Source organism: Meriones unguiculatus, chromosome 1 (genome assembly GCF_030254825.1).
Source record: "Meriones unguiculatus strain TT.TT164.6M chromosome 1, Bangor_MerUng_6.1, whole genome shotgun sequence".
Classification (NCBI taxonomy): Eukaryota; Metazoa; Chordata; class Mammalia; order Rodentia; family Muridae; genus Meriones; species Meriones unguiculatus.
Genome location: NC_083349.1, coordinates 6,329,171 through 6,347,610, shown reverse-complemented (window position 1 = coordinate 6,347,610; position 18,440 = coordinate 6,329,171). Strand labels below are relative to the sequence as shown.

Genomic DNA, 18,440 nt, shown 5'->3' with positions numbered 1-18,440 from the left:
ATACCTTCCCTGCTAGGGATGATGGATCATACCTAGAAACATGAGCCAAAATTAACTCTTCTTTCCTTAACTTACCATTGTCAAATGCTTTGTCACAGCAATGAAAAAAGTAACTAATGAAAATTGCCCCTGAACTGTGATTTCCTTTTCTATAGTCATCTGAAACATCTAGAGTCATACAGATACAAATGAGCCAGATACTTGCCAAAATGTATCCATGATATATTGTATGACATTGTTGGACAAATGAGAGTAACTATTAAAAGTGGTTGTTTTAGGGCTGGAGAGATGGCTCAGTGGTTAAGAGCACTGTCTGCTCTTTCAGTAGGCCCTGAGTTCAATTCCCAGCAACCAGATGGTGGTTCACAACCATCTATAACATGATATGATGCCCTCTTATGGCATCAGAAGGTTTATAAGCAGATAGAGCACTCATATACATAAAAATAAATGATTTTTTAAGTGATTGTTTCAGCCCATATCAGTAATCTCATCGCTCAGGGAGGCAGAGGGAGGTGGATCTCTGTGAATTCCAGGCCAGCCTCCTCTACAAAGCGAGTCCAGGACAGCCAAAGCTATACAGAAAAACCCTATCTCGGGGGTGGGTGGGGTGGGGGAAGCAATTGTTTCAGAGACTCAGAGACATTGTGCAAACTTTTTTTAAGTAAATAAATACAAAAACCTAGCTAAGAAACTGACTTATTTCGCAGGTTTTCTGTGTGCTAAAGATAACCCTTTAGAACAAGATAAAGTGAGAAGTGAATGAGTGAGAAGAATCATGAGGTTTTAAAAGTCATAGCCACCATCAATTGAGAGACACTACTGTTATTTTATTATTATTTTGTTGTATTGTGTTTTGTTTTGAGACAAGGTCTTACTCGAAACCCTGTCTGGCCTCAAATTTAAAAACCTCCTGTTGTGCTTGCTTCGGCAGCACATATACTAAAATTGGAAAGATACAGGGAAGATTAGCATGGCCCCTGCGTAAGGATGACACGCAAATTCATGAAGCATTCCTTATTTTTTACTGAGACTCATAACCAAACCTTCAGCAGAATACAGGGAATCATATGAAAGAAGGGGGAATTAGTATGACCTGGAGAGGACAGGAGCTCCACAAGGACCAAATATATCTGGGCACAGGGGTCTTTTATGAGACTGTTTCTCCAACCAAGGACCATGTATGGATATAACCTAGAACCCCTGCTCGGATGTAGCCCATGGTAGCTCAGTATCCAAGTGGATACCCTAGTAAGGGGAACAGGGACTATTTCTGACATGAACTCAATGGCTGGCTCTTTGACCTCCCCCCACCCCATCCAAGGGAGGAGCAGCCCTACTAGGCCACAGAGGAGGACTTTGCAGCCAGGCCTGAAGAAACCTGATAAGCTAGGGTCAGATGAAAGGGGAGGAGGTCCTCCCTTATCAGTGGACTTAGAAAGAGGTAGGGAGAAGATGAGGGAGGGAGGGAGGAAGGGTGGGAATGGGAGGGAATGAGGGAGTGGGATACAAAGTTAATAAACTGTAACTAATATTAAAACAATAAAAATTTAGTTTAAAAAAAAAACCCTCCTGTTTTTGTTGTTGTTTTGGTTTTTTGAGACAGGTTTCTCTGTGAAACACAGCCCTGGCTGTCCTGAACTCTCTTTGTAGACCAGGCTGGTCTCAAACTCACAGAGATCTGTCTGCCGTTGCCTCTGGAGTGCTGGGATTAAAGGTGTGAGCCACCATGCCTGGCAAAAACCTCCTGTTTTAGACCTCTCCTGTGCTGGTATTAATACAGGCATGTACCATTGTCTTTTTAAAATGAAAAAAGACGGGCTAATGTATCGCTCAGTTAGCAGACTGTAGCTTAACCTGTGTAAAGGCCTAGAATTCATCTCTAGCACCAAATAAACCATGTGTGGTTCTCCATGCCTAAAATCTCAGCTCTCAGGAGGTACAGGCAGGAACATCAGAAATTCAAGGTTATCGTCAGCTACATAGAAATTACAAAGACAACCTGTGCTGCCTGAATGAGAGTCTGTCTCAAGAAAAAAAAAAAAAAGAACAAACAAACAAAAGATAAATAATGCAAAGCAAAGAATGAGACAAAAATGCAAGACAAAGGGTTATATGCACACACACACACACACACACACACAAATCAAACTAGTCATATTTTTCTTCAGGACATGAAGAAGAAATATGTACAGTACTCCATTAAAGAGTTAACACTGAGCCCAGAAGGCAAGCATACAAACATCTCTAGCACCAGCACAAATGAATCCTCTTTCAACCAGCAAAATAGGACTATTGTTGAGTCAGAAAGTAGGAGGCCACAGAAGGTCTGGCTAATGATGGTGTCATTCAGCTGTGGCTCATTTTTTCAGGTCACCAGCCTATTGTCAATTCTAGGTTCAGCGTGACTCATAATCAGAGTGGGAGGTGTAAAAAAACACATAGGCCACAGGGTTTATGTCAATTTCACAAATTACCAAAAGAGCAAAGCAGGATGCATCCCATTTACACTCATCTTCATAACCTACCAAGCCAAGGGGCCATTAAACAGAAATGTCCATCTCCCACAAGCTCTTGAGAGCCCAGAAAGGCATAATTGCATTTCCCAGAGAACGGGAAAAATAATGCCTTTGCACCAATGAATCAGAACAAGAAGTCCTGTCAGGTACCAAGCAGAAATGCAATGAATAACAAGTCTGGATGAGATGGAGTCAGTTCAAATAGAAAAGAGATGAGATGAAGGAAGGCAACAATACTTCCAATTTTCATGGCAGCCCCCACAGAGCTGAAAATACTGTAAAGACATAGTTCATTCTGAGTGTACAGGAAGTTGCTTAAAGTGGGGGTTTTGGCACCAGATGTATACAGTGAGGACGTGCCTGCTCTGAGGTATGGTTGAGGGGAGGTTTTTATTGTAGACATGATGGAAAATACAGCCAGAGGCATCTTGGAGAGTCCAGGGAGAGAAAGCAGAGGACTAAACATGGCTAGCAGGGTGGACCACAGCCAGGCCACGGGGGGTTAGGAAGGGGCCAAGGGAGAGGGGGCCAAGAGAGAAAGAAGATCAAGAGGGAGCATGGCCAAAATGACAGGGTTATAAAGGACTGAGAGGGTTGGGCAGTGGTGGTGCACATTTTTAATCCAAGCCCTGGGGAGGCAAAGGCAGATGGATGTTTGAGTTCAAGGCCAGCCTGGTCTATGGAGCAAGCTCCAGGGCAGCCAGGGCTGTACACAGAAACCCTGTCTCAGAAAACCAAAAAGAAAAAAAAAAATCTGGAGGAAGGGAAGCCCATGAGCTGGAGAAGGGAGCAGGGTGAGAATTGCTGAGAGGAGCTATGGGTACTGAGTGAGCCTGGAGGCCGGCAGACACTTAAGTATGCTAATAGGAGCTGCTGCTAGTCTTTTGTCCTGAGTTTCTTTTAGATCTCAAAGGAGTAAGTGGAGGCATTTACAGAGGGTGACACAGAAGCTTCATATCCTAATGCATGATGGTGTCTGCAGCTTCTGTGGCTGTCCTGGGTGCAACCTGTGACATGGCTCTCTCCCTCTCTCTTGCCAACTGTTCAGTCAGCCAGAAGGCTTTCCCAGGCCACATACAGATTAAGAAGAAAATGGAATCCATGGGCTAAGGATGTAACCCGGTTTAGGAACAAACTTGCCTAGCTCAAAGCCCTGGGTTCCATCCACAGCACCTCACGAAATGGAGGTGGCAGCATATAACTCAGCACCCGGGAGGTAGTAATGGGAGCATTAGAGTTCAAGGTCATCCTCAGCTCCATAGCCAGCTGGAGGCCAATGTGGGATAACACACACACACACTCACAGAGAAAAAGGATGGCTGGGTGGGTAAAATGCTTGCTCTGAGATCATATCCCCCAGCACCCACGTAAAAGCCAAGCGCTGTGGTGCGTGTCTGTAATATCAGCATGGGATTGGACAGAGGGGCTAGGGGAGTCATAGGTCTCGGAGAAGAACCTACCATCATCACTTGAGTAAGGCAACACAGTCCCTGACTACGGTCTAAATATTTGTCTTCACGCCCACAGCCAAGAGCAGTCCTCACCTCTCATCAAGCAAGCTTCTCGGCAGCAGAGGGAGATGGCTACAGAGACCATAACTAATCGAAATGCAGGTACGGAGCTCAGTCCCAGCGGAGACATCCACAACACAACTCCCACACCTACGGCTCAGGGAACATTGTGTAAGAGGCAGCAGAAAGATTGTAAGAGCCAGGGGATCGCGGAGTTTGCCTCCTCCTAATGTCAGAAGTTGTGCCTGTAAACTCTCACCAACCTGCATGCCTAAGCATAAGCTGAGCAGACACAGTAACAGTCCCCAGACCTCAGAAAAGCTGACTCCATGGTGCAAGGGCCATTCAGGCCTCTAAACTCAGCACGGAGACTGCCAACCAGCCAAAACTAAAACAAAGACCCAATCCAACAAAGCCCGTAGTTCTGGGAAAGTCTCTAAAATATATTAACCCTGCTCTTTTGGCTTCTGTAGTTCTGCTTCTGGCTAACTGTTCTTGTTAACTGAAGTATGTCAACCCGGGGCATGATTTTTGTGCTTAAAAGCTCAAAGGCTTTGAGAAAGGCTTGGATTATGCTGGGATCCGGAACACCCGGTTATTCATTGGCTCATTGTCTGTTGGCTCAAAGCCTTGTCTGACTAGTCTTCCCTGGTGGATACCCAACACCAGAGGACACTAACAGACATGCCAAAGGGGATGAGGAAAAGCCTACTAGATCTCTACCCTATGCAAAGAACTACAGGCAATTAAGGAATTCTGAGAGTGGGGGAAATAGTCTTCCCAAAGGAAGACACCAATTGGCCACCCAGTATCACATGATCAACCCTGAAAACATACATATGAGTAACATTATACAGACTGAGCAGGTTATATATGGAAATATATTTATATATACACACACACACATACATATATATACACACACATACATATCCACATACACACATACACATATGTCATTCTCCATTTGGTGGGGTCCTGTAGCTTGGCTTCTAGACAGAGAACTGGGGTTGGGGGTCCGTTTCTCTCCGGGGCAGCTAGAGAACTTTAGGGTGAGGCCCCAGTGTGCCAAGCTGGGGTGTTTGCCACAGAGTGTTACAGTTTAGCTCTTTTAGCATGAGATCACCAGTGGCAGCGGTGTTCCAAAGCCTATGGCGACACCAAACTGTTATAGCTCTTGGTTAAGCTGCTCTGCTGAGCCCAGCAGAAGTGCAGGCCAAGGCCCATTCCTGACTGGCTTGCAGCCAAGACACAGGCTGGTGAGATGCTGCCTAGCAGAGGATAAATGAGGAATCTCAGACAGTCTTGAAGTGAGAAAAGAGCAAACCTGAGTACCTTTATTCCTGTGAAATCAAGGGCAATATAAACCCTGGGCAGAGGGAGGGGTTTTGAAGGTGACAGTGTTTGATTCGCTGGGGTCAGGGGGTCAGGGATTCTTAGTAGACCTATCACAAGAAGGAAGATACAGGCCTTAATTATCCTATGAGGGGATCTCCAAGTACAGTCGAAGGCCACTGCTGGACTAAGATCCTCAGCAGGGTGGGCCCATTTCTAGGAATTCCTAAATGCATGCTAACCTGGTCTGTAATCTGCCCTGAGGGCTATGTGATGCTCCTCACGAGACCTGGAATCACCCAGATCCCAGTAGACTGTCAGCACCCCGCTGAGAAAAGGGCATCCATCATTATAGACTGAGTGCAAATAAATGGCTATTCCAAGACTTCAAACTTATTGGGCGGAGCCCCCCCATACATATACATACAAGCATGTAACAACAATTAATGATAAAAGAGGCCATGAATCTGAAAGAGAATGTGGAGAGGTATATAGAGGGAGGAAAAGAAAGAGAGAAATTATGTAAATAGACTATGCTCTCAAAAATGAAAGAAAAATATAGATAATAATAATAATATCAGTCATGGAATAAACTTAAAGACACATTTTTGATTGAAAAAAATGGGGGGGCAGATAGCTTGGTATTTTCTGATGGAACAATCCACAAGCTTTTCCTGAGTAATTTTTCTGGGAGTGTCCTTCTGCCGAAGACCCAAGATTCTAGGAATGGGTTCTCATGTCCTAAAGGCTCTGGGCAGAACATTTTCATTACAAAACATTTCTGGCTTGAAGCTGTTAACAGAGTTTTTCAAAGAAGGTTTCTAAATTGAGACTCTAAATAATTCACATGCTTTTAAAAGAATTTATTTTTATTTTTTAAATTATGTGTATGTGTGTGTGTGTGTCTATCCGAGGGTGTGTACACATGAGAGCAGGTGCCTGAAGAGGCCGGAGGTGCTGGACCTCCTGACGCTGGAGTTACAAGCTGCTGTGAGCCACCTAACATGATGCTGGAACTGGAACTCAGATTGTCTGGAAGAACAGCAAGACTCATAACCACAGAGCCGTCTTTCCAGCTCCTTAATCTTTTTCTGTATGCATGCATGTGCCTGTGCGTCTGTGTGCATTTGTGTATGTGTGTGCATGTGTGTATGAGTATGTGTGCATGTGCAGTGTGTGTATATGAAGGTGTGTGTGTGTGTGTGTGTGTGTGTGTGCAGTGGAGAGGCTGGGCTAGTACTCTGACCAGCGTGTACCTTCTGAGTAGCCCTAAAATTATAGCATCCACCTCTATGCTTAGTTTATGTGATGTTGGGAGAAGAACCCAAGGTTTCTTACAGGCTAGGCAGGGACTCTGTTTATCCCCAGCACCTCATCTATTCTGATTCATTTTAAATTTCACTTTATCTGCCTATTGGGAGGGCACACAGAGAAGTCAGGAGATAGTTTGGTTCTCTCCTTATACCTTGTAGGTCCCAGCACTCGAACTCAGACCATTAGGCTTGATCTTTACCTTTACCTGATGGGCCATTTCACTCATTTCCCATCTGTTCTTTACAAGGAAAATAAAATGCCCATAAAGGGAAGCACATACAAACAGTCAACATGTTTGAACTTCCTTTCTGTACTAGGCTTTGCTGAAAGCACAGTCAGTCAGCTTGACACAATAATCTTATAAAGTATAATACATTATCATTTCCAGTCAAGGATGTAGGAAGCAGGAGGCACAGCACAGACGGATCTCATGGGCCCAGAGGACAGAAAAGAGAAGCCACAGAGACGCTCCTACTTCTAGCTGCAGGAGAGAGACACCCTAGGAGCAAGGTGGTTGTGGGAACGGAAGCCTGGGGAGGGAAAGGCTGGGAATACATTCAAGCTCCCCCCCCACCCCCCGTGCCGAGCCCTGGTCTGCTTGGGAGCTTCAGCGTGTTGCCTCCAGCACCCCAGCAAGTTTCCAACCACTCAACAGAACCAGAACAAGCCACGCTACGATACACCACCCTACCACAGCGACCTATGGTCAGGTGAATACCAGCTAATCATTCTTTTCCTGATCTGGACCAACCATTGTTTTGAGGATACATGAAATCACAAAATGTGAGCATTCTTTAGAATTTTCTGTAAGACAGCTGGAAAAAAAAATTGGATGAGCCATTCTCAAGTGACACTTTGAGGTCTCTTTTCACCCACAAGGCTTTTGAGATGGCTCCGTGGGCGGGAGAGGGGGGTAGGGGGGAGAGGCACTTGCGGAGCCTGAAGACTGAAGTTTGGTTCCAAGGACCCATGGAGAGAATCAACTCCTGCAAGTTGACCTCTGACCTCTACTTGTACACTCCTGACTGCTTGTGCATACAGACACAAATAACCAGACAACAGGAAAACCGTCCGCATCCACCGGTTCTTGCTGATCTCTCGTGCTGCCAGGCTGTCAAGCTGTAGACTCTGGTCAGGGGTAGATTTAGAAACACTAAAGCCGGGCCTGGTGGCGCATGCCTTTCATCCCAGCACTCAGGAGGCACAGGCACACGGATCTCTGTGAGGCTGAGGCCAGCCCCGTCTACAAAGCCAGTCTAGACAAGGCTACACAGAGAAACCCTGCCTCAAAAAAACAAAACAAAACAAAAAACTGAAAAGAGAAAGGAAGAAGAAAAGAAATACTATTGCAGTACTGAGGTTGAATCTACGACCTCTTGCAAACGAGGCAAGCGTTCTACCATCAAACCAGATTCACAACCCTGTTTTAACTTTGTTTTTCGAGATAAGAGTTTCTCTGTGTAGCCCTGGTTGTCCTGTTCTTGCTTTGTAGACCAGGCTGGCCTCAAACTCACCGAGATCCTCCAGCCTCTGCTTCCCAAGGGCTGGGATTACAGGCGTGCACCACACGGAGCTGCTAAACTTTTTATTTGGGTTTTCTGTTCTTATTGTTTGCTGTGTTGGGAATCCAAACCTAAAGCTCTGTGAATGCTGGGAGAGTGACCCACCCCTGACCAGATCTCTGCTCCCTATAGTGGAAGTTTTGGTGTCTTAAAAAACCCAGTTATGCTACATAAACATGTTTTTGTTTTAATCCCAGGTGTAGGATATGGGGCAGCTTTAGATGGTCGACAGCAGCAGACTATTTGCTTTGTGCATGCTCTGAAAGGGGTTTGTAAAATGTGGCAACCTTTCTGTTTAACTCTACAGAAAAAGGGAAATACAAAGAAAGGGGAGAGGTGAAATTTTTTATGCAGTGTTGCCAAGAGTAAAAGTGTTGAAAACAAAAAGGGAAGTGAAACCTTGCAAGAGAAAAACCTAGTCCTGATGTGCTCAGATGCCAGCACCTTCTATTAACAACACATTTAGTCACAGGTCAGGTAAGCAGTCCGAGGCAACAGAGGAAGGCGACGCTTTCTGCACGGAAGAATGGGACCAAATTTCATCCAGTGCTGTGGCTCAACAGTTGTCAGGGTTCCCCGTGCATCCTGAATGCCAAGGGCATGTCACCCAACAAATGGGGACCAAAGACCAGACTGTCTATAGAAAGTTGAATTATCGTTGAATCTGATTGTAAGGCCTGGAGGCAAGCTCGTATCCCATATTGTTTAAAAAAGGTTGGTTTGTGGAGATGAAGATATGCCTTCGCAGTTAAGAACACTGGCTGTTTTTAAAAAGGAACTGGTTTAGTTCCCAGAACGGACATGCTAGCTCACAATCATATGTAACTCCAGTTTCAGGGGATCCAGAGCCCTCTTCTAGCCTCTAGAAGTGCCCACACTAGTCATACATAGAGTGCGCATACATACATGTAGGAAAAATGCTCAGACACATATCATAGAAATAAATACATATTTAAAAGGAAAAAAATATTTATTTGGGGCCTGGATGTGCTGGTTCATGAATTCAATGGCTGAGAGGAAGGGCCAGGGAGGATCTCTGAATTCAAGGTCATCCTGGTCCACAGTTCCAAGCTAGTCAGACATACATAGTGAGGAACACTGTTTGGAATACATGTGGCTTTGTCCTAAAAAAAAAAAAAAAAAAAAGTAACTGAGTGAATGCAGAAACCAAACATGTGCATGTTTCAGCAAGATCAGACACAGCCACACCAGGTTCTGGGCTGCCCAAGAGGAAGGCAGAAACCCAGCTCAGAACTATGAACAGTTGGAGTACCTCCACTGGCAGAGTAGACACAGGTCTTGATACATGGAGCTTCCTTCTAGAAAATGAAGATGGCAATGCTTCATCAACAGCAAAGATAGGCTGCAGTGAGAGAGAACCTTCCCTGCCTCATTAAAGGTACATAATAAACAGGCATTATTCTTATTCAAGGAGGGACAGGCTGCTGTTGAAGCTGTCGGTTCATGTAATCATTCCCTGTCTAACGAGAGGTCACTCTCAGTGCCAGAGTTCATGGTGCGGGGAGTCCTCTATCTCATTCTAGGACTCACACCAACAGAGAATGTAACCAACCAAGAGCCTCTGGCCATACGGGAATCTGGACACCATTCTTGATGAGAATTTCAGAGAGGGCTGGATTTTAACATGACTTAAAAAACTTAGGCCTAAGTGAGATAGCCCTCCTCCCTGTCTACTGAACTGAATAGGACTCAAAGAGTCCTGCCCATCCAGTCACAATGGAGGAATCAGAGTAAAGAGAGTGCTGGATTCATACTATCCTCTCCCTCAGAAGGTGGTCCTGGCAATGGGTGACAGACACACAGGAGATCTATTCTGAACTCAGAAAATGGAAGAAGGGCAGTGCCTGGGCCTGGCTTCTAAAGCCACCTACTGATAGGAGTGGTACAGTCAGGCTAGAAAGAGAAAGCAATTAAAAAATGACAGCATTTCTTCCAAAGGGGGATAAAAGCATCTATTCCCCACCTGCAATGGAAAAGGAACTGAAATTGTGTATCACCCTCTTTAAGCTATCAGGAGTTTGAAAGCTGAAGATGGTTTTCCTGGCACAAAGAAGAAGCTACACAAAGACACAAAGGAGCCTGCAGGTTTTTTTTTTTTTTTTTTTTTTTCTTTCTCTACAGCACGGTGAGCATGGGAGTCCAGACAGAAGGGCAGGAATAAGATGTTTTTTTCCCAAGACTGATAATTGAGAAGAAAGGTATTGATTAAGACCCAGCAGCAAATGTGGTATTCATCTCTGAAGCACCACAGGCATTCTCATTAGGCGAGGGAACATGACGTGTAAGCCTCTCCTGGCACTTAGCATTTCACCAGACTCTGTAATAGCACAATAAGAAAGGCTAGGAGGAGGCACGGTATTTGGAACAGAGAAGGCAGAATTGTCTGACGGTCAGTCTCTTGCTTTGTTGCAGGAGCAGATGGGGACTGAGATCACATTAGCCAGAAAGAAGCACCATACTATTGCCTGGCTGCGCACAGTGCAGAGCAAGGACAGCACATAGTGGGTGCTCTTCTAGGGGCAGGAGGTCCAAGGTCAAGGGGAAACAGGCTGAGTTTCCATGGGTCCTGGCAAAAGCAGCACGTGCTCTTCCCCGCTGAGTCACCTAGGCTCCAGCACACCCCTGTGTTTTCTATAAGGATATTGGCTCTGCTATGTTGACAGCTCCATCCTTACGACCTCACTTTGTCAGCAACTGTGGGGCAGAGCTGGAGGCAGGGTGGGAGTCTGCGGCAGCCTGACTTCTTTCCTGACAGCTCTACTCAGATGAACTCGGGTCCTGGCTCCACCTTGCTTCCAGGGTGTTCAGCACCACAGGAGTTTATTAAGAAGAGGCTTGGGCATGGATTTCAGCACAGGGATTAACATAAAGAAAGGGACACCCCCACCACCACAGTGTGGCTGCAACTCTCCCAAGAGAATCCTGTTCACGTTTCTTTACAAGAGTCACATACTCTAAAGTCCTTTTAGTCACTTACTAAAGTCCTTTTTGTTTTTCAAGAAAGAGTTTCTCTGTGGAGTCTTGGCTGTCTTGGAATTCACTCTGTAGACCAGGCTGGCCTTGAACTCAGAGATCTGCCTGCCTCTGCCTGCCCAAGTGCTGGGATCAAAGGTGTGCGACATCAGCACCCAGCTAGTACGTTTTTGTTTTGGTTTTTTTTTTTTTTTTTTTTTTTGTTTGGTTTGGGTTTTTTTGTTTTGTTTGTTTTTTCTGTCTGTTTGGTTTTTTTTGCAAATAATGTCATAGGGCCATTTCTGAAGTACACACTGGATAGTAATAGCTGGTACGTGAAACCATTGGTCACAGGGCTTCACAAGGGAGTTGACAGGTTTGTTTCTTTGTGGAAAGCACCATTCAGAAGGAACTCCAGTGAGCAAGTGAGCTTCCTGGAGACCGCCCACTGTTTTGCGTGGCTGTGACTAGTGTACCTTGGAAAGGCATGGCCCAGGGGCTTCATCTCCTGAGTGCTTCTTTCTGTTGCTGGTCTTCCTGTGCTTGTCATTGCTGTATTCCTCATATATCGGGCACAGCGTAATTGGGCTTGGGGAGACCCTCAGTGCCTATAGTCTGGTGTGACTGCTTCCTGGGTGTTAACCCACACTGTTGGGCAAATTGCCTGCAGATCAACATAGAGATGTACTTTCATGAAATAATGCTGTTTAGATGAAATGATGATTTTATAATTCCTGATAGATGATTTTATACAATTCCCGATTTGATTCAAGTACTTTTAAGAAGTTAAGAGTTAAGAGAGTTGATAGAAAGTTTAAAGTTAGAATCAAAAGTAGAGAGCAAAGCCGGCATAGGATAGAAGAGTAGTTCAGGTCAGGGACCTTTCTTGCGTGTGATTTTACTGGGAAGAAAAATAGGTTTGGGACAAGCTAGTGATCAAGGAAAGTATTCACTCTAGTTTAGGTTCAGGGATGAGATCACAAATCTTGGTGTGTGCCATGATAAGTAAGGTCATAAACAGGAGTGGATAGTTCTATTGTGAGTATAAAAAGAGAGAATGCATGATTAGCTATACAAGACTCTGAAAATAAGACTAAGATAGATGACCTGTTTTTTGATAAAAAATAAAAACTTATTGCTTTGAACTTATAATGAACTTGTGAAATGAAAAATAGATAAAACCCATTGCTTTGAACTTATAATGAACTTAAGGAATGGAAGGTAGATAAAAATATTGCTTTGAAGAGTAAAGAATGTTTAGTTAGGTGTGAATTTTAATAAAAAAAACATGTAATCAATAATCCTGCTGTAACTTCCTCTTGTGTAATGAATTTTATCTATTTTAGTGATAACTGCTTTTATGGCTATGAGGTAATTTTCCTTCTTACATAGAGGCTTTTGCCTTGCAGTGCTTAAAAAGAGCTAGAGAAAGAGAAAAGGTTGTTGGAGCCTGCCTTTGCTTCATCCACCAAGTGTGTGTGGGAGTGTGTGATTCCCCCCTTTCTCTTTCCTTTCTTGCCAGCCCCTGGAAGAGTTCACGGAGTTCAGAGTCTTCCAGAGCCTGTTACACAGTACTGCCCCCCTACACCCGCCAACTCAGTCTGCCATGACCTGTTGAAGCTGGTCTCCCACAGTTTTGGTTGGTTCTGTCTTTAAGGCAGGGTTTCACTATGTAGCCGTTGCTGTCCAGGAACTCACTATGCAGATAAGATTGGTCTCAAACTTACAGAGACCTACCTGCCTCTGCCTCCCAAGTGTTGGGATTAACTGGATGTGCCACAAAGCCCACCTAAGACATGCTTTTGTTTGCTTTGTTTTTAATAAGTCTTGTTAGTAAGATTCCCAGAAAATTGAAAGTTTTCACCTGGGGAGGAAGTAAGGCCATCATGCTTAATCATGGTTGGTTGGCATTTTAACTTTCCTTTGTTCAAAGCAAGGATTCTCTGTGTTGCACTGGCTGCCTTGGAACTTGTTCTGGAGACCAGGCTCGCCTCGATCTCACCAAGATCTACCTGCATCTGAGTCCTGAGTGCTGGGGTACCACCACTGCCTATGGCATTTGTGGTATTTTAACATTCTTACTTCAAATATTTCCATACAAAAAGAATAGTGTAAACATGTAAACAACTGGAATTCTAAACATTGCTTTTTAATGACATTAAGGAATTATGGTTCATTCTTTTAGGTAAATCCTTATCTTTTAGGAATCTATATTGAAATATGTACAAATAAAATGATCAGGGATATTATATTTGTTTCAAAATATTATGTGAGAGGGAGTAGATTTGTATAAGAACAGGGCAGTGCTGGCCCACATCACTGATGCTTGTGGGGGCTGAGAGACAATAATAATGCTACAATATGTAATATATAACATGTTGCCTTCTTTGTTGTGTTTGCCATGACAGAGCTTGAACCTAGGACCTTAGTTAAATGATCTGCCATGAACTACACCTCCAGCTCCTAATATTCTGTTTTCTTCAGCATATGTTCAAAATTCTGCATAACAAAATGCTTAAGAGTAGCTAACTGAGGTGGGCAGTGGTAGTGTGTACTTATAATCCCAGCATTTTGGCAGAGGCAGGTGGATCTCTGTGGGTTCGAGGCCAGCCTGGTCTACAGAATGAGTTCCAAGACAGCCAGGGCAACAGAGAAATCCTGTCTGGAAAAAGAAACAAGCAAACAAACAAAACAGAGTAGCTAACATATATTTATCTTAAAGCAAGCCTGCCTCCATTTTGCAGTGACCAGAGTCTCTTTGTACAATTAAAGAACTACAACTTCATTTGCTTTAAAATGGAGTAGTGAGCTGGAGAGACAACTCAGTGGTTAAAAGAATACATAGCTCTTTCGGAGGACCTGAGTTTTGGCCTACTGTGGCCTTGGAAGTTCAGCTCCAGAAGATGCCTCTGGTCTCCCCTCAGACACCTGCACTCACACATGCATACCAACCTCCCTCCCCCAAAGTTAAAACAACAAAAATACATCTTAAAAAAAATTGAAAGGAGGAAAGGTAAGAGCCATCAGTGCTGTGAGGTAACTAAACTGGGGAGCTGGAAAAGTGAAGGCTGGAAGCCTCATCAGGAGCCTGAAGAACCCCAGGACTTATGGAAGGGGTGGGGGTGGGGGCAAAAGAAAAGATAGATGCTTAGAGCCTGGAGCATGGGGTATTTAACATATGGAAATATAGTCACTGAACCTTTTGTGTGTGGTTATTTGGTTCAGCATAGAGGTAGGGAGAGGGAGACCTTGAATGTGATGCTAGGGGAACAGACGCTGTGAGGCAGAGGGGGCTGAGCTGGCCTGAGCATGCAGAGACCTGTGGGAAACCTAGGCAAGACTGTCTGCCCAGTCCATTAAGCGGTCTAGGAGACTGAGCAAATGGATAATGTTGGAACCTGCCAGTACAGCACAGGTGACTGCCTGAGGCCATGTGGGAGAATGAGATTGCCAGTGGAAAAAGGATGAAAATACAAAACCAAACAAGACCCTGGAGAAGAGAATAAAACTCCCATGCAGAGGAAGCCTGGCTTCGGAGTAGAGAAAGAGGAGGAAAAGTCCAGAGACAGCCTGGAATGAAACAGCAAAAGAGTAGGAGGGGAAAAGGAGGCATGGAAATCACAAAGAAAGAGTCAACGACTTGGAGAACCGCAGAACACTTGGACACAGAAAGTAGCGAACTCTCCCCACTTGGTCCAACAACAAAGACATTATTTGTGAGCACAGTGAGAGCAGCTTCCGGGCTGCCGAGCACATGGGCTGGTGGCTTTGGATGGGAGAATGAAGAGGCATACAAAGATGCCCTTCATGGCTCATTCTCTCCTTCCACAGTCCCTGTGAAGCAAGACATCGCGCCCACTTCCTGATCCTGAAGCACTGAACAGCCACATCCTGGAACCTGAGGCTACTGATCTATGACTGGTCTTTTCATCCAAATAAATTACTGGGCTAACTGGGTTCCATCCTTCTCTGGCATCTGTCTGCTGACAGTCCGGGCTGTGTCAAATCCTGAGGTGGATGACAGATCGAAGTGTCCATTATGGGGGTGGGGAGAGTAGAGAGAAGGGAAAATACTAGAGATGGGCAAAGAAGAAGAGAAGAGAGGGGAGGGGAGGGGAGGGAGAAAAAAGCGGGGAGAGAAGGTTTAGGGAGTGTCTAATCTTGACAGGCTTACCCTGTCTATAGCAACTTTCCTTGAGGCTGGCCCGCTTCAGCATCTTGTCTCTGTGCTTACAGGTGATTGCTAATGTGGTCCTACAAAATGTATCTTCTGGGAGCCAGCCAGATAAGTCTGTACCCTTCAAGAACTCCAGCAGAATAGGAAGTGAGAAAGTAGGGGGCTTAGAGCATGATGAGAGCCATTTAAAGATATCTATATATATACATATATATACACACAGATATAAATATATATAAGATTTATTTATTATTTATAAATAAATAATGTGTGTTTATAAATTATTTATAAATAAATAATGCCTGCATGTGTGCCTGCACATCAGATCTTACTACAGATGGTTATGAGCCACCATGTGGTTGCTGGGAATTGAACTCAGGACCTTTAGGAAGAACAGCCTGTGTTCTTAATCTCTGAGCCATCTCTTCAGCCCTAAAGATATATTTTTTAAAATAATTTATTTTTATTTATTTGTGTGTGTGTGTGTGTGTGTGTGTGTGTGTGTGTGTGTTGGTGGGGGCGATATGCTCATACAACCAGAAAAAAAAAATGGGCACTGGGTCCCCTGGAGAAGGAATTACAGGTGGTTGTGAGCCATCCAGTGTAGATCCTGGGAACCAGACTTCAAATTTGGGTCCTTTTCAAGAGCAGTACACGCTTTTAACCACGGAGCCATCTCTACAGCCCGCACTTAAATGATCTTAACGCTGCACGCTGCTGGTCATCATCAGTATTAAGGGAGGAGTTGGGCGCTCCGGAGAGCTGGGAGGATGAATAAACCCCAGAGCAGGGGTGAGTGTGGCTTTCCTCCAGGAGGGCGGGAACTAGAGAGGTGGATGAGAGAAGACTCACCGTGCCCTGGCCGGAGTCCCAGTGCCCTGGGTTCACAGGGTGCAGCTGAAGATGCCCCAGTCTCGGAAGTGTTCTCTCTGTGTTGCAGAACCTCCACAGCCCCTCCCTCACGTCGCATGATCGTCCTGTAAGAGGAGGCCCTCCAGCCAATGACACTGCCTGAGGGCAGGGGGAGACAGCGTCGTGGTTTTCACCAAGACTGTTCCCTTTTGTGGGTCAGAAAGCAAAGGAAAAGCGAATTAGAATGGCATTCACGCAGGAACTTCCTACTCAGGTGAAACACAGCATAAGGCAAAGCAAAGAACGTCAGCCTGTGTTCCCCCACCAAACGTTCCCCCCAGAGGAATGGCGTCAGTTACGGCTTTGTGGTATGGTTTGTCCTCCCAAGTTCTGTATGCTGGAAGCGCGATTCTGCATGTTCATGTTGAAAGGGAATGGAACTTAGGAGAGGGAGCCTAGTACAAGGTAATTTAGACCACGGGGTCATTGCCCTTGAACCCAGAAGACATTAATGGCGGTCTTCAGAGCAAGTTAGCTCTTGTGAGAGCCTATCATTATAAAGGGAGGCCACCGTTTTTGCAGGTTTCTGCTTCCCTTTCTGCTTCTTAACCACATTGTGACATAGCTGGGTCGTGAGAACAGGGGTGTGAGGGTGGTACAACCTGATCACAGACTCTCAGCTTCCAAAACCTTAAGCGCCTGGCCTCCTGTATTTTGTTATAGCAACAGAAAACTGATAATGACATCATTCGCCCCTGGTTAGGTCCAGGAGTTCAAGTCATGTGGTTGGTCTTGGGCTCACTCTTCCCACCAATCATGTCTATCTTCTGGTTGCCTTTTTGGTGACAGACTTCCTCTGTAAAACGGTCATCGGGTGTTCTGGGTGTTCTGGGGTATTATTTGACCAGCTGAAGAGCTCTAGAAAAAGACAGCTTTTCCGAGATGCAGCGAAAGCCGCACAACCGATATCGGGGCTCTGATTAGCCACACCTGAGAAGTGCTTGGGGAAGGGGAGCCGTGGCGGTTTGAATGAGAATGGCCTCCACAGGCTTATATGTTTGAATGTGTGGTCCCTAGTTGGTGGGACTGTTTGGGAAGTGTTGGGAGGTGTGGCCTTGTGGGAGGAAGCATGTCACTGGGGTGGGGGCTTTGAGGTTTCAAAAGCCGACAGCAGGCCCAGTAGCCCCCCTTCTCTCTGTCTCTCTCTCCCTCCCTCTCTCTCCCACACCCTCTCCCTGTCTCTCTTTCCCTCCTACCTTCAGGTAAGGCGTAAGCTCTCAGCCACTGCTTCAGCACCATGCCTGCCTGCTTGCTGCCTTGCTTCTGCCGTGATGGTTATGGACTCACTCTCTGAAACTGTAAGCAAGCCCCTAATTAAATGCCTTCTTTACAAGTTGCCTTGGTCTTAGAGCCATTTCACAGCAATAGAAAAGTAGGTAGACAGAGGACGATCCCGTTTGAGTCGTGTGGGCTGATCATGGAGGACCAAAGGTTTTGCAAGGTTGAGCTGAGGTTTTCCTTTTCGCTAAAGGGGCGACGGTGAGCCAACCACAATGTCATATGCCCATGTTAGTGGGCAGGTTTATCCTGAGACCTACCATCCCCTATGGGGAAGTCATTTGATCTTTGTAGACACTGACATCCACACAAAAATGGCCATCCCAAATAACCCCAAAGTTAGTTCCAGCTATACACAGTCAATGTTTTTCTGGGAAAAAAGCCTATAGTGATTATGCTTTTACAAAAACAAGTTTGTTTGTTTTTAGAGATTTATTTACTTATTATTTATGCACTGTTCTGACTGCATGCCAGAAGAGGGTACCAGATTTCCCTATAGATGTTTGTGAGCCACCATGTGCTTGCTGGGAATTGAACTCAGGACCTTTCGGAAGAACAACCAGTGTTCTTAACCTCTGAGCCATCTCTCCAGCCCAAGTTTCTTTGAAGAAAATAAAAACAGAGCATTAATGGACAGGGGAAATTTTAATAGAAAAATAGCCTAAAACATCACAGCTAAGCTGTAGTCCTCTTGTGCGACAGCCTGAGCCCTGGCCCTGTGTCAGGCCAGGTGTCTGTCCGGGCGTCATAAGCAGTGGGGTTTTAATAAGGGCAGCATGAGTCCAGAGCTCCAAGCTTGACCCCAGGGCTCGGTGTCTGTTCTCCTGACCATACCACTCCTCCTTGACCTCTAATTTAG

General features: G+C 45.2%; 1 long non-coding RNA gene and 1 other non-coding gene across 2 annotated transcripts; one reads left to right on the top strand and one right to left on the bottom strand.

The window, feature by feature from the left end:
• The first annotated feature begins 918 nt into the window (after positions 1 to 918).
• On the top strand, positions 919 to 1,025 carry LOC132652066 (U6 spliceosomal RNA). Its single transcript, XR_009589558.1, has one exon. It is a non-coding gene; the product is annotated as a U6 spliceosomal RNA (small nuclear RNA).
• Positions 1,026 to 9,224: 8,199 nt separating this feature from the next.
• Positions 9,225 to 17,599, bottom strand: LOC132655779 (uncharacterized). The gene is made up of 3 exons (XR_009593619.1): positions 17,500 to 17,599; positions 16,244 to 16,449; positions 9,225 to 9,365 (listed from the first exon to the last, which is right to left on the bottom strand). It is a non-coding gene; the product is annotated as an uncharacterized LOC132655779 (long non-coding RNA).
• Between the last annotated feature and the right edge of the window lie 841 nt (positions 17,600 to 18,440).